The sequence below is a fragment of the Cydia amplana genome, chromosome 11, assembly GCF_948474715.1.
Source record: "Cydia amplana chromosome 11, ilCydAmpl1.1, whole genome shotgun sequence".
In the NCBI taxonomy this organism is placed as follows: domain Eukaryota; kingdom Metazoa; phylum Arthropoda; class Insecta; order Lepidoptera; family Tortricidae; genus Cydia; species Cydia amplana.
Window position 1 is genome coordinate 7,789,913 of NC_086079.1, and position 15,958 is coordinate 7,805,870.

General features: G+C 37.5%; 1 protein-coding gene across 5 annotated transcripts in view; it reads right to left on the reverse strand.

Annotated features, from left to right (window-relative positions):
* The window catches only part of LOC134651955 (heparan sulfate 2-O-sulfotransferase pipe), a 91,275-nt gene that overhangs the window by 24,731 nt on the left and 50,586 nt on the right, over positions 1 to 15,958 (reverse strand). The gene's annotated exons all lie outside the window — the stretch shown is intronic.

Here is a 15,958-nt window from a genome sequence, read left to right on the forward strand (position 1 = left end):
AGTGGGCTGATGCTTCAGTGCCCTATAAATTCCTCGTGGGAACCCATTTACCTATTATAACAGATAATCATCGCGCATGCGTACATCAGAAGCTTAAGCATTCGCATAAATAGAGCAAGAGGTAAACTACACTGTTGTTTTATGCACAGTTCTTATTAAACCGTTAGTGCCATTGACGTATATCTCAGGACGGGCCTTACGGGCACTAAAAATGGTACTAGATCAGCCGGGCTAGCACATGATTGGCGCGTCAGTATTTCGCGGCGAGATAGACTACCGTCCTTCTTTTATAAATATAGTTGGAAAAAGACGGGTAATCTATCTCGCTGCGAGATACTATAGCGCCAATCATATGTTAGGGTTACAGTGGTGGCGAATTCGTGCCAATCGTGCAGTCTAACGCAATTATAGTTGCGATTGCGACGAATCGCGCGCGTGATGCGAACTCATCAACCAATCGCGTTGTAGCGGTGTCAACAGTCACACCGCAGTACTGGCCCCATTCATGCCTCATTCTTATTGCCCGTAAGGCTAGTCCTGAGATTACGTCAATGGTTAGTGCGTTATTATAGTAATTCATAGGGTTAGGTATTACTCAGAAGCGTAGTTTATATGTGTATATTATTTATAATTTATGGATATTGTAAATGTTATAATTTGCAAATGAGCGACTGCCAGTGCCTATCTATTAGAAAACGGTAACACATCATTGGCGTAAATGCTCCACGGTTTGTGGTGGATGTTTAACTTAGGTATATGAAGTCTAGGTGTATACTATAAAATAACCATGCTTTGTAATATAAATGTACCTAATTAACTGTCTGCCTCTTATTACGGCTTAACTAGAGAACCGAGTTTTATTACATTTTGATATAGGTTTATAAAATTGGAGCCGACGATACCTAAGCCTCCTGCATGAACGCTACCACAGGCACAGCTAGTGTAGCTACTTACATACTTACTAATAGCATGTAAGTTACGTTCATGCTAGCGTTTATGTCAGTGCCAAACTGGTGGTAGCCGTACTGTTTATGTAGGTATTTATTTAATATTCGGAGCACCAACAGCTATCAATTGCATAATAGAAATATATGTAAGAAAATCTTTAATATTTGTTATAGGCTATCTTTAGTTCCTATGCTCCGAAGTAAAAAGTAAACGTAACGTTCGTCTGCTGACGGAAGGTGTACTAGCACCTGATAGCACTTTTTTGCCACATTCTACATAAGCACCGGCAAATTCCTAAGTAACGTAAAACTCTATGTAATATTTTCACATAAAAAATTCCAGCTTCCGTGACTTAAGTATGTATAATTGCCGCTTAAAATTGTCGAGAAAATATTTTCTTGTCGTTTAAAACATGTTTGTTACGTATTTGTTTAGAAACATGTCTACTATGATGTAATTGATGGGTTTCGGTTACATATCCAAACAGAATTGAGCTGAACTAATGACGATTTGATAATTTTAACGATTATGGATTGCAGAAGTTCTTGATACAAAAAGTCAACTAGGCAGGCATTTCAATTCAAATAGGTTATTCTAAACGTGTGCTCTTTTGCATGTTAGATTTTATATCTCTTTTTGTTAAGCTGCTTTTGACGCGTAGTCTGATCTGCTACTTATGCCGCCACGTAGTCTGCTGCTGACTGTACGAGAATGGTGCTGAAGTAGACAACATTTTCTTAATAAATATAGTTCTAAACGCAGTAAAGTCACATCTTTTGAATTAAACATACTTAGTTGCCGTTTAATAATTGTGCAAAAACATATAATTGTGTTTCATAGCGTAATACGCGCGGAAATGTTTTTCTGACAGGCGTGTAAAAACTGCGCTCAACAGGCGCTGGCAGTAATGACATTTTAATAGCCCAATATTTTATATGAGGATGGCAAGGTTACGAGAGTATACATAGTTCGCCTTATACTGAACAATTTGCACCTCAGAATGACTCGATTCAATTGTTAACGTTGTCTTTATGTAATTTTTCTCACATTTATATAATACTCGCATCTTAGGCAAGGTTACTTGATTTATTTACGACAAAAGATTTTTTTCTACAATAAGATAATAATTAGAATCGATATATTAAGGACTTTTGTTAAAAGTAAAACCTATCGAAATTATCGGTGGTTACCGTTTCGAATTAGTTATAAATACTCGTAACATCTTTCTAGTCTAAGGAAAGAAGTTGAAGTGAAAATAAAATGGCAACTTCAGGATAACAATTTCAAAAACAATTACACCGAAAATTAAATATACATTATATTCATACCTACATCAAGTCGATATTCCACATATATTTTTACATTCTTTTTTCCAGCCCATGAACAGAGGCCTAGTACCCTAGTATGCGTACCTAGTCTCCCATCTAGAAGTAGCAAAATATACCAAATTGAATTCCATTTGAGTATCGTCCATTAACGAGAGTGCACGGAAACACTGCAAGTTCGCCAGGTTAACTGATAACATGGGACAGCTAACGAGCTACAAGTGGTACGCCAGCCTGCCCCCCTACCACCAACTAACCCATTAGGATTATAAACTACCTACTTACCACAAACATCGCCTAGCCCATTTAAACTCAACTTTATAGCCAATAAAGTTTACCAAAGGATAGCTAAATCCGTACAGAGTTGTCATTATATAATTACTGCGACGAGTCAATTATTGTATCTTGTTGAACTTTCTAGGGAAACGACGGATACGTAAGGACGGATAAGGAAGAAACATTAAAATATAATAAACAGTTAGTATTTTACCTATCTCATTTTTATGTAAGTACCTACGTGCTTGAGAAACCCAGCGTGCGACATCTGATGTGTCGCACCGGTTGACACGAACATTTCTACAATAAAACCAAGTAAGCGTCGCTTTGACCAGCAAAAAAGTGAATTTCCAAGAATTATCTGCGCCGCACGTACCTGAGAAACAGCGCTGCGGTGAGAGATTTCACGGGAGTGCTCTATGCCATGGTACCTAATGACATTTAGAGGCGTGACTGGTCGCAGCTGAGTACCGTACTGCGACCACTGGCTGTACGCCGGTAATGCTCACAGGTAATTCTAATATCGGATAGGTACACGTTTTTACACCGAAGCGTTTTGTTACTTCATTTCATGCCATGACAACTCGAGATCCAACATCAGTCGATAACCGGGGGGTTAATTCTGTAAGTAATGAGAATTCGACATAATAAAAAAAAAACAAATATAATTTATTGTCAGGCAACTAAGGCCCATAGATATATACCTTACAAACTAACATACATACAATAATAAAAATCGTACAAGCTGAAAATTATTTATAAAAAATAAATAAAAATAAATTTAAAAAACATTATATTAAAATAAAAAATAATAATATTAGGTATATTAAAATATTATATTTAAAATAATTATTATAGGTGGTATTAAATGGCAGTCATACTGGTTCGTGCATTTTCGCTTACAAGCTCACGTGAAATTATTTTATGATCGTTATCAATTGTAAATGGTAATTTTGTGTTTTGACTATGCTCATTACAAAAATGCAGGCCAATGTTTTTTTCCTGACACTATCGGCACCTAATACAAAAATATATAATCAGTGCCTATATTCAAACAGGTTGAATAGTTCGGGAATTATAAATATTTTATACATATTTAGTATCCAAAAAGTTCATAACTTATTTTACTAAATCTCTAGGTGACTCAGCCATCGTGAGACTTATTATATTTTCAGGAATAGTCAAAAACCTTTAACAATATTGGTATTTCACATTCTCAGACATCACTACATAGATTGGAAATCAATCTCAGTTGTATTCAAATGCGCCTAATACGGAGTCGTCTTGTCTAGATGTCATCGCCATGGCAGCAGATAACAGAGTCACGAGCTTTCCGGGTCCGAGCCCGGTACCGGGGCTCCGGGGCCCGGGCCGTACCGGCGGCGGGCAACGACCGCTCTCTATGTACAATGGGAAGGACTACATCCATCTACATGTTGAGATAGTTGGCTCTGCTCCCTGGTTGACAATTGACATTAGCTTTCGGGCGAGAGCTTATGCAAACAATTGATCGAGATCGGCCTGAAGCGCAATGCATTCATATTAATCGTTTTAGAAAAAAAAAACCGAGCGCACGGTCTATTTCACAATGCTAATCAATACAACAAGAAACAAATGAAGTATATAATTGGATTAACAATACTCGTATTAAGTAATCCAAAGTTTTCTTACTATTGTAGTGGGCATTGTCATGCCATGTAAGTAGATGGAACCAACGATCTATAATAAATGTAAAAAAATGACACGAAACCAACAGTTAGATTAAAGGCCTAAATAAATAGGTGTCCAAACGATTAAATTAACTAATAAAACGAATTTGCTCAATAATAGTTAAAATTAAACAAAACGTTAATATTAAATACAGTGTTCTTCATGTTTAGGTGATTTGAAGTGCATTTACCCTCCAGGGAAACAGACGGTTTTACAATACCAGTATTGGCATAGTTATGTAACCATTCTAATACTTATTATGCAAAAAAACGTATGCATTTTCATAATTTCATGAGTCACATTCAGTTTGATTCATGACACTTGATGTCATATCAGATTAACATGTCAGATTAGACTTTCACCACCTCACTAAATGAAGTAATTCATCAAGTGTTGCATCGCCCATGTATCACTCACATTCACTGCACGTGCTTCGTCATAACTAGAAATATTATGCGTCCGCTTTCTGATCTTATTTATAAGAAATGTGCGCAGTATTTTCTGAAAGAAAATGTAATAACTCTCCGACAATGAACGGACCCGTTCACTTTGAAAGTAATTGCTCTATTTCTAAGCTTTCCATCGCAAGGGGTTTTATTTGTTTTCCAGGTGAGATTAGACACTCAATTACAGTAACCGCGAAAGTCGAGGCTCGTTCCTCGTAGCTCTAATGGCCCTTCGAATACTAAGTATTGTGTGTCGCTTATACCGGATATAGCATGTGAAAAATAACACAGTATCCTCGTTAGGTCGAATAAAGAAACTCGTGTGATCTTACCAACAATAACATTGACAATAACAAAAACAACACGGCCTTAATTAAGGACCTGTACTTAACAATGACGAAGTACATGAACATAAATGATTTAATAACTAATTAGGGATCATTTCGACACTGAAGATTCGCTTCTATTCCGCTTTATGTCAATGAGTTGGTTTTGGTCTTAAGCCTTGTGCGACTTTGTGTTTTGTCAACTGGTGACATTACATAATTACTTATTATAAAAATGGACTTACTAAATATAATAATATCTGGGTGACCGAGCTTCGCTCGGAAAACGTATAATAACTCGGAAATGCGCGTTTTCCCAGAGATAAGACCTAGCTAGATCGATTTTTCGCCCCCGAAAACCCCTATATACCAAATCTCATCGAAATCGTTAGAGCCGTTTCCGAGATCCCCGATATATATATATATATATAAATAAATAAATAAATAAACAAGAATTGCTCGTTTAAAGGTATTAGATAGATAGATATGCCTCTCTTAAACTTGTACAACTTAATATGCATTAAAGGTAAATACTTATATTGCGCTGTCTTCGAAAAAAGTACATTTAGTAAATATACGTTTGTGCCTGTGATATACCGACCACTACTAAAAAACAGCCTAAGTCAAGTCACCATGTCTATCTTCGAAGTGGTCGAATCATACACCTGAAGACTCACAAGCCTTCCTCATTATGTGAATTAGTAGTGACCTTAACATCGTGACAATGTTACGTCGTTAGATCGTGTAGACTCGGAACTCCACGGTGATCTTGAGACGTATTCTCAACGGTTGCGCAAGCGTAGGCCTGTCGAGCTTCTTAGAAAACCAGTGTAACGAGACCCTCATCTGTAAAGCCCGAAATAAAAGTTAGGCCGACCGTGAGTGACGAGTCTAGAGGACGTAGTTATGCAGTGGGACGAATTCGAAATGAGCATTTCTAGAATCACGATAAATTAAAAATTATGACAAGGTGAACGCCACCAGCCACAACAGAAAAGATCAAGAGGTCCTTAGGAAAAGATGAGCAAGTACACCAATTGGGGGACGTTGGCCAAGATCATGACAACTGGAAGATGATAGTAGAGGACAAGACCCTCAAAGTTTTAGCACCATCGGAAGTAAGAAGTAACTTACCTTCTTGCTGCTCAAATAGCACACCGTGATAAACCCAACTTGTGTTTCGGGTTTAACTTAACAATTTAGCGTAATTTAACTACTGTATGTATATCAGAGTACTCACTTGGATATCACGGGATATATAATCCCGGTTTTTTGATAGGCTTGCGAGGGGGACACAGATCCAACCCGTAGAGGCCCCTTGGAGAGCTTTTATGTCATGTAGAACGCCTGCTGGAACCCGTTCACAGGTGCAACAATAGACACCCATGAACCGGTCTCAGCAGGCATTGGGACTATTGTAGAAAAAGAGAACAGTATACCGATCTATGGATTGAAGTTTGGGTGGACCATGAGTACTCACTTATTATTATGAAAATGAAATAAAACTGCAATAACTTAAGCCATGTTCTGTATTACTTTAGCGATGAGAATGACATTCTTGAGCGTGGTTCAATGCCGGCCGCCGCGGGCGCAAGCACTGCACCAATACAATATGGCTATTTTCCGGCCCTTTTGTTTGTTTCTCCTTTTGTAATATTGCTGAGAATAATGCGGATACAGGGAAGACATAGTTTATAGCTTAGTCTTAGCGCGAGGTCAACGTATCGCAGTATGCTGCCTTTTGGAGTTAGGAATTTCCAGCTGCCATGGCAAATACAAATGTGTTGTATGAGTTTTAATAACAGGTATTTACCTCTGTAATGTAAACGGCGTAGGTAAGTTTTCTGTTTTGTAGGACCAAAATATAATGGTTAAAATAAACCGTCATAAAGTGGACATCAAATACTCGCTTCTAAGTATTTTGATTCGAACGGATGCGAGACTGCGATTATTCTCGGCTCGACAATGTGGCCCGCTCCATAACGCACCGGACAATAAATCCTAATCTCACGCGCATGGACACCGCGCGCGGTAACGGGACTGGCGTGGGCACGCAAAGGCTCGCTCCCTTTATATACTATTAATCTCACCACTTCCGACATTTGTAAGATCTACCTAAGGTTACAAAAAAATTGATTCGCAGCACTTACTGATAACTTACGGCATCTAAACCTGAGTTCGAACCTGGGCTTATTAAACCAGTAAATTCCTAAAAATTCTCGGAACTTTTGTACGAAATAGTATTTGTCAGTATATCATAGTAGAGAAGAGGAGCTAATGCCAAGGCCAAGGCCTTATCTATTTCTCTTTTGGGTTAGATGGTAAGATACGAGGTTTTCAGAGGTAGGTTTCCGGTATAAAAATTGATTTTAAAAACTACATATAAATCAAACTATTTATTTTTCTGAATAGGTAGATTAGCTTTATGTCTGTCGACCCCCGCTGAGTACGGTCTCCTCCATCTCACCAGCGGTTTTATTTGCCTATTTACTGGCTGACATTAAAACACATAGTTTTTAATTTGCTTTCTTGCCAGTAGAATTCATTATTATAATTACTAAAAACAATTTCCAAGTAGTGGAGTTCTTAATTGGTTATGCACTTGCACACTTTACTACTACCGACTAAGTGTTTTGTTTTCTTTTAGTTAACTTCGTACCCATATTATTTACAAGCTATTTATTTTATGATCATGACTCTAAGAAATACATTATAGTATTTTATGCAACCATTGTTTAAGAGAGGTCAAAAAAGGCGAGTGGCGTGAGTAATAATTTGAGGCGAAGCCGAAAATTGTTAATAAAAACGCCACGAGTATTTTTTGACTCAGTTAAACAACGTTTCATACAATACTTTTTCTACGACCAAGCACTTACTTTGAAATAAAATTGTAAATTTAACGAATATTTTTCATTCAAGAAGTAGCAAAGAATGAAGGGTACGGGCGGGAAAAGAATGAATGAAATAAAAAACATGTCTATGGTTCACTCATCTGTCAAAGATGACAATTAAAATTAGGTTGGCAACAATGTATTTCATACAATATTTTTAAATGACAAATAAAAGCACGGGAGTAGAAAATAGTTACACAAAGATCAAACAAGAGATCAAAGTTTGATATTTCTTCGAGTGCTTATTTTGAGTCCCGTGCAAGCGACAGATTCTATAATAGATTCACGAGCGTAGCGAGTGAATCTAATTTAGAATCTTGAGCGTAGTAAGGGACTCAAAAGCGCACGAGATGTAAATAACTTTGATCTCGTGTAGTACACAACATTTTTCACCTCAGCAGTGAGAACATATTAGAGAACCCGAAAAATGTATTCCTTCTTCATCACTTACCTCTATTCACTCATGTTTTTTTAAGATATACCAACAATTAAATTTTCACCTCGGCAGCTCGAACAAGGGTACTTAGCAAAGTACCCTTGTTCGAGCTGCTGAGGTGAAAATATTCTTTTAACTCGAGACAATGCCTTGCAATTAGGTGTATATTTTTTAAAGTAATTTAGTCCAATACGAGGGGCGTTCAATAAAAAGTGAGAATGAGTATGTTATATACAACTTTTATTAAATGTTATTTTATTTTTCGACATAGTCACCTTTTAGCATAATACACTTAGTATATCTTTTTTCTAAACTTAATATTCCATTTCTAAAAAAGGTTTTATCTTGAGTACTTAAAAAATCTTGTACTGCAGCGACTACCGCGTCGTCGTCTTCAAATTTCTTGCCTCTTAGGTATTTCTTCAATCTCGGAAACAGGTAGAAATCACTAGGGGCGAGGTCTGGTGAATACGGAGGATGCTTAAGGATATCGAACCCAGCATCACGTATTGCAGCCATTGCAACGGCGGACTTGTGTGCCGGTGCATTGTCCTGATGGAACAACACAATTTTCGAGAGTTTACCTCGCCGTTTTTCACGGATCTCATTGCGCAATGTTGCTATTTGTTTGGCATATAAAGAGCGCGTAATAGTGGCTCCATGCTCGAGATACTCAATCACTACGACCCCTTTACCATCCCAAAAAACAGAGCCCATGACCTTATCGGCAGATGGGCCCACCTTGAATTTCTTCGGAGTTGGAGATGATGGCCTTTTCCATGTCATAGACTGCAGTTTCGTTTCAGGGTCGTAATGATGGAGCCATGTTTCGTCCATTGTTATAAATCGCGCCAAAAAAAGTTCCCGGTCTTGCTGTATCAGGTCCAAAGCTTCTTGACAAATCTCGACTCTAGTTTGTTTTTGCGTGTCAGTAAGCATTCTGGGTACCCAACGCGCTGATACCTTTTTCATACCCAAGCGTTCATGTAAAATATTATGCACGCTCCCCGTTGAAATCTTTACATTTTCAGCAATAAAACGAACCGTGACACGACGATCCGCCAAAACTAAGTTTTCGACTTTTTTCACAATTTCTTCAGTTACTGCTGTAGTAGGGCGTCCGGAGCGGGGGTCATCCATGGTCGATGTTCTTCCACATCTAAATTCGGCGCACCAACGTGTAACTGTCGAATACGGAGGAGCATTAGACCTTAAAGTGTCCCGTAAATCTAAATTGACTTGCTCCGTAGAAAAATTTTTCAAACACAAGTATTTAATAACGGCGCGCAGTTCAATTTTCTCCATTTTCGCTAACGTACTCAACAGCATCGCAAAGAAATCGCCGTATTTTTTTTTTAAACAAAAAACAGTTAGTTTTTTTTTCATGGCAATCAGCTAGGTAGATTAGCTTTACCGGCCAGTATTTACTTTCCTAATATTTAAAGAGTTTGCATCTCATTCTCATTATATATTGAACGCCCCTCGTATTATGGATACAGACGTATGATTGGTACATAGCTTTTAGTTCACTTTTTAATAAATACGAATATTTTTTAATAATTTAGATCCAGGAGGAGTCGCCTTTTTGCTCCAACGTCAAGATCTGTCCGCGAGCGCATTCATTACATGTTCGTCCATAAATACATTCCCACAAGGCCTGCATCATTTTTGAGGGCTGACATGACTTTGTGAGTCTCGTTTTATTTATGATTTAAACATGGGATAGTTTTCTTCAGTAAGCACGCAAAAGGGAAGGAATTCCACATTGTATTTTAATAGATCTTGTGACAAATCGACAATCTTGTGACATGACCGCCGTATCACAACATTGTAAACGTTTCAGGTTGTCCACTTCAAAATTGCATGTTGCACTAATAAGTATTTTTTTATCTATCGCATACAATTTTTATTTAAATAGTCATTTACATTTAATTTACAGTACCTAGTGATGACGACACTGATTGGTCATTTGTACCGGTCGACGATTTTCAAACATGGGATATTTTCTATTTCACGTGGCCGCATATACTCGTTTATTATCCAAATGACCCGTGTTATGCAATCGAATGATGGATAATCATCACAAAAAGGGGTAATTTACCGGACTATATTGCACGTATCTCCACAAACCTACAATCTGTCAATAATTGCCGTTCTACTGATGCGATAAGTCTCGGCTATAGAATGTTTAAACTATGTTACTAAAATTATACTTATTTATAATAACTAATATTTGTTACAGCTAGGCACAGATCATAATTTTGATCAAATCAAAGTTCAATTTGTACCGTAACTGTATTTCGGTCGATTGCTCTACTCCACCGCAATGCAGAGATCTATTTCCTTATGTTGCGTTTTATTTGCACACTTGCGGCAGAAATGGAGCATCTTCCAATCAATGGCAAGCGAGAGCGCTCAATAAGGAAGTGGGATTGGAACGTGGCGGACTGGCGGAGCACCGTCAGTCGCTGCGGTGGCCATTCGGGACCTCAGCCTATTAGTACGCCCGTATTCGTACCGTAGCTGTACCCAGCGATAATTAAACAGGCATAGACAATAATGATATACAAGCGTTTTGTGGAGCAGTTTGTTAAACTGGTAACTGTTATTCATGACAGTATTGTTAACGGTTAGAACTCGTCTATCTTCCTGTATAAGCGTCGGGACAATTTAGAGAATTATATAAGGATCTGCAAAATGCGTAGGTACCTAAAAAAATTTTTGTACATCCCACGACGATAAACTAATATGCTTATATCCACCTGATGGTACCTAATAACTGAGTAGACACCTACCTACCTAATAACCTAAGTACCTAATAACAATACAATAAATTAAAACCGGTCAAGTGCGAGTCGGACTCGCGTTCCAAGGATTCTGGAGATGCAGGAGTCCATAGGCTACGGTAACTATTTAATAGCTTTGCAGCCAATACAGTGTATACTGAACTGACACAGTACATAGTAGTATGTAAATAAAGTGCTTAGAATGACGCTTCTCATCGCAGAAGGCAAGACAAGTATCAGAGGCAAACCTAGTACACTTTCCATAGTATTATGGGTTCATTAGCAAATGTGGTGACTATTCGTGTCAGATCGGTAGCGGCTAAAAACATTCCAATACGTTACGACACTACAGTGGGTAATAAATATCACTCAAAATTACTGTTTAGGTGTCAATGGTATTGTTAGATCGTGTAGCAAATCGATTGTTTTGTAATAAAAATCGTCTGGCGGCATAACCGCAGTTCCCAGGGCCCGGGACAAAAAGTGAACGACAATAAAAGTCAGTGAACGGTAACCAAGTGATTCAGCGAACTCTTGGCGGGCTCCAGTGAAAGTTTGGACGAGCTCCAGAGGTTGACAGTTCCTTATCATGGCGGGAAAGTTTTGTCAGGGCCGACATTATATGCATCTGGAACTATCAGATTGCGGCATATCAATTTGCTTGCGAATTTGCGATAGTAACGCGTCATATATGTACAGTCGCCATTAGATATATACCTAGGAGCTGCCAAGGTACCTACTCAAAAATATCTGCACATTGACTTACAGTTTGCCTCCCATATCATAGAAAAAATTATGAATCTCTCAGGCCTCCGGTGGATATAGAACAGCTTGACAATATATACTCGTAATATAGGAAGGCAGCAACCTTACACAGTACCTACACTTATGTACCACTTACGAGGTGAATAAGTGTACAGTCGCCTTCAGATATATCGGAGCGGCCAAGGTGGTCAAAACTATCTAAACACACCTCTATTATCAAGGCGTTAGAGTGCGCGTTCAGATATTGTGAACACCTTTGCCGCTCCGATATATCTGAAGGCGACTATACGGCTCAAAGTTGACACAACACAAGATCCTTTAGTTACTTAAAAAACGCGTTCAGTTAGGTACCTTAGTAACAACTCAAAATGGGCACCCATTTGGTGAGCAACCATCGGCGTCATTGCTTATTTTATTTGACTTATTTCATATCTAGGAATCACTAATTCATTTCCCGAATCGCGCCGATAGACATAGAAATTTTGTATTCAACATCACATGAAATGGCAGAGTTAACATCTGTTAACTATCTAGTGTAACACATTTTTACAGATAAACCTTAAATTTCGACTTAAAAACTAAGACGCTGGTTTTCAGGCCGACCCTTGATACATTATCCCTTAGCCCTTACTCGCTGTAGCTATTTGTCTACACAATCGATGCAAATTAGCAGGCACTAAAATCCACAAAATTTTAAAACCTGTATTATTACGTAAGTGTATCATGTAATCAGGTAGAAAGAGCTACGAATATTATTAAGTCGACCGTGAATGAGATATGTGAGTAGGATTACATATTGCAGGTACACACGATTTCCAACCGAATTTAATTTAAGTGCGAGTATCATGGATCATGGCACTGTGGAATGCGAGACCGAAGCGCCGGAGTACCTAATTAATGTGCTTTGATTGGCCGTTGCTTCGGATTACACGCGCTGTCAGCGAGATACTATGAAGTTCCATATACAGGGTGGAATAAGGAAAGAATGTAAGGAAAAAATGCTATTTATTTAGCGCTCAGTGCAGTGGTGTCGGTTGTTGTAATTTAAATGATAGATTAAGTTGAGCATGTTATGAATGTAAGTAGAAACTAAACTAACTTAAGTTAAAAGATATTCTATTGTTGTATAAAATCTACCACTGATGGAGTATCGAGACAAACCTTACTGGTTTACCGATACTTTTGTAATTAAGTTTAAATATTGTGTTGTAATTACCTGAATAAATGAAATGAAATGAATAATACGAATAAATAAACAATTGAAATATGTACGAACAAAACTAAAATGTTTTTTTGGGTCTTGGATTTAAATGGCTTGTGCCGTGATAAGAGGCTCGAGGTAAGATTTTTAGTATAAACTTAGGTTTTCAGTAATGAGCAGAAGTAGCAGACTAAATTCTTAAATTATAAAAAAATCGACGTTTCAGAGCCTTGTATTCAATTTACATATAAATTTCATTTTCACATAGGCATATAAAATGTTTTTTTATATGACATTATTTGAGTCGCTTAACTTCAAACTCGGGTAATATACTCGTATCTGTCAGATTATGCGATTTTGGTATTGAGAAAAGGTAATAGGGACGATATTTGCTGAGAGGGTCGAATCTTCGATCAACACGGGCTTCCGACAGGTCGGAAGGGATAGGCCCAAGCGATATCTTGACATTCAAATCATTCTGCCATTTTTCGCGGGGGGGGGGGGGGGAACGTGCACACAGTCGCACTTCTCACACACTTACATACAAAATCCAATCTGTAATGACGACACAAATACATAGAAAATGACACCCTACACAGACAAATCTTGCACACCTCGATCTGTTTTTGTGTACGGACGAATCACAAGTGTCACAACACGCACACTAACACATTTTTGTCAAAGAATTTTATTGTCTTCTGAGAGATGAGAAGTCGGATTTGTCGCTCGACCGATCCGCAATTTGTACTGGGCGAGCAAAATCGATAAATCCAGCAATTACATGAGACTAAAATATAATAATTGTGTTTAAATGTAATTAAACGTATGACATGTAAAAAAAATATTACATGTGAAATGTTACACCTTCTTTTTGTAGGTAAATTTGATGTCCCCGACCTCTTTTTACAATAAAAAACTGAGAAATTAGGCATTTTTTCTGCTGCTGCGTTCACTCGCGCGTCTGGACTCGGTCTAGTTAAAAATCCGAGCGCAACTATAGTCCGTCAACCAAATCTTGTCAGTAGCAATGTAAAGCAAACTAAAGTAGGGCAACACTCAAAGAGCAGTATTGCGCTAAGAAAAGCAGCAATGTACATCGAACCAACAGATTTTTTTTTCCGCTGAGCGCGCCCTGCGTACGTCAATTCAAATTGTCACTCGCGGTTTATTGAAAAAAATTGAAACATGGACGGACAATTTAAAAGCGATGTTAAAACAATGTTAATCAAAATGATGAACAAATTTGAAGATATCAAAAACAACTGCTTATATTCTCTTTGTTCCCTATCTATGTCTTCTAAGTTTACTAAAATAAAATCATATCAAAATGCAGATAATTAGATAGTGCATATATTTGTTATTTACAATATAATATGCCACTTGTTAATGTAAATTAGTGTACTGTTCTGGATGAATATGACATACCTGTGTAATTTTTTTGATTGGTATATATTGTACAATATACATATTAAAAATAAAACAACTGATATTTGGGTGTTTATTTAATTTAAAGGTAAATAAGATAAGGGTCACTTTTCGACTTGGTTGCGTTGTACACGTACATAAACCGCCATAGGTAAGTATTGTCTGAAAAGATACTACCTACTACGAACGCCTTATATTGGGCAAGATTTAATCCTGCAACAAACATGTATGGATTAGGTAGATATTGCGAAAGAACGGCGATATAATCAAGGCTCTTAATACTGTTTAAAAGGTTTACCTTTGTAAATAGTCACAACTGATTGCTGAAAATATTAGACATGTGGGCCTATGGACGGTTTCCAGGACACAATTTATGGTCTTGTTGGATAGATTTAGGCATACGTTTTAATTTTATTTATGCCTTTTAACCCTAAAACAAAAAAACTGAACGTAATCTTAAAAGTTCGAAAGAGTTCTTCCAATACTTGTCATAACCTCAATTTTTAGTAATGTTTACCATCAACGCCAACGAGCATGATTGTACATTGTAGGCCCCTTAGCTTTGCTTATTCTTATTTAATGGTGACAGCAGAAATATATCTTGAAACAGAAACGATTCAGAATGAAAACCAAATGAAAACAAATAAGGTGACGGCTGTCGTTCACGATCCACATTCCACAGATAAAACACAGATGACACGCGTTTTGGAATTATTTGAACACAGTGTTGCTAACCCGCGATTTTTCAAATTTGCCGCCTTTTACTACTGACAAGATTTGGTTGACGGACTTTAGTTTTATTATCCGCGCTAGATCAGTTGATCTTGTACCTAGGCAGAGGGGAAATAGTGCGAATGCCGCATCCCTTCCGTGTTGATCGAAGGGTCGAATGGATTTATCCGAGTTTGAAGTTAAACGACATTGTTTATTTAAATAGGTTCCTACCTATCACCCTGTATTGTGTTCCTAACTGAGACTGAGAAGTATTTGAATGTTTGCGTTTCTTTTATTAAACATTTCTTTAGTTTTCAATTATCTGGTCTCTAATTGGCGACACGGTCAATGAAACATCGCTCGGTGATTCAAAATAGCTCAGTTGTATTATTTAACTTGATTTAACTGCCAATTTAATTTGGGCCGTATTAATGTAGATCAAGATTGAGCACATCCAGGATGGATTTATTGCTACTTTGTAGTCGACTTTTTGCCATGTTTTTGTAACAATAACCGTATATTAGAAAAGTTAAAGTTCATTATTTAATTTTATTAAATTTATTGGCTGTATATTGAAGCAACGCGATAGGAAGAAGTCTAAGGAAGACATTAGTTAGACAGAATAGAAAACCAACAAAGAAGATTTACGAACACTAAAAAAAGAGGTTGTGAGAACCATTGTGAATAATAAAATTAAAAGGAAATCTTT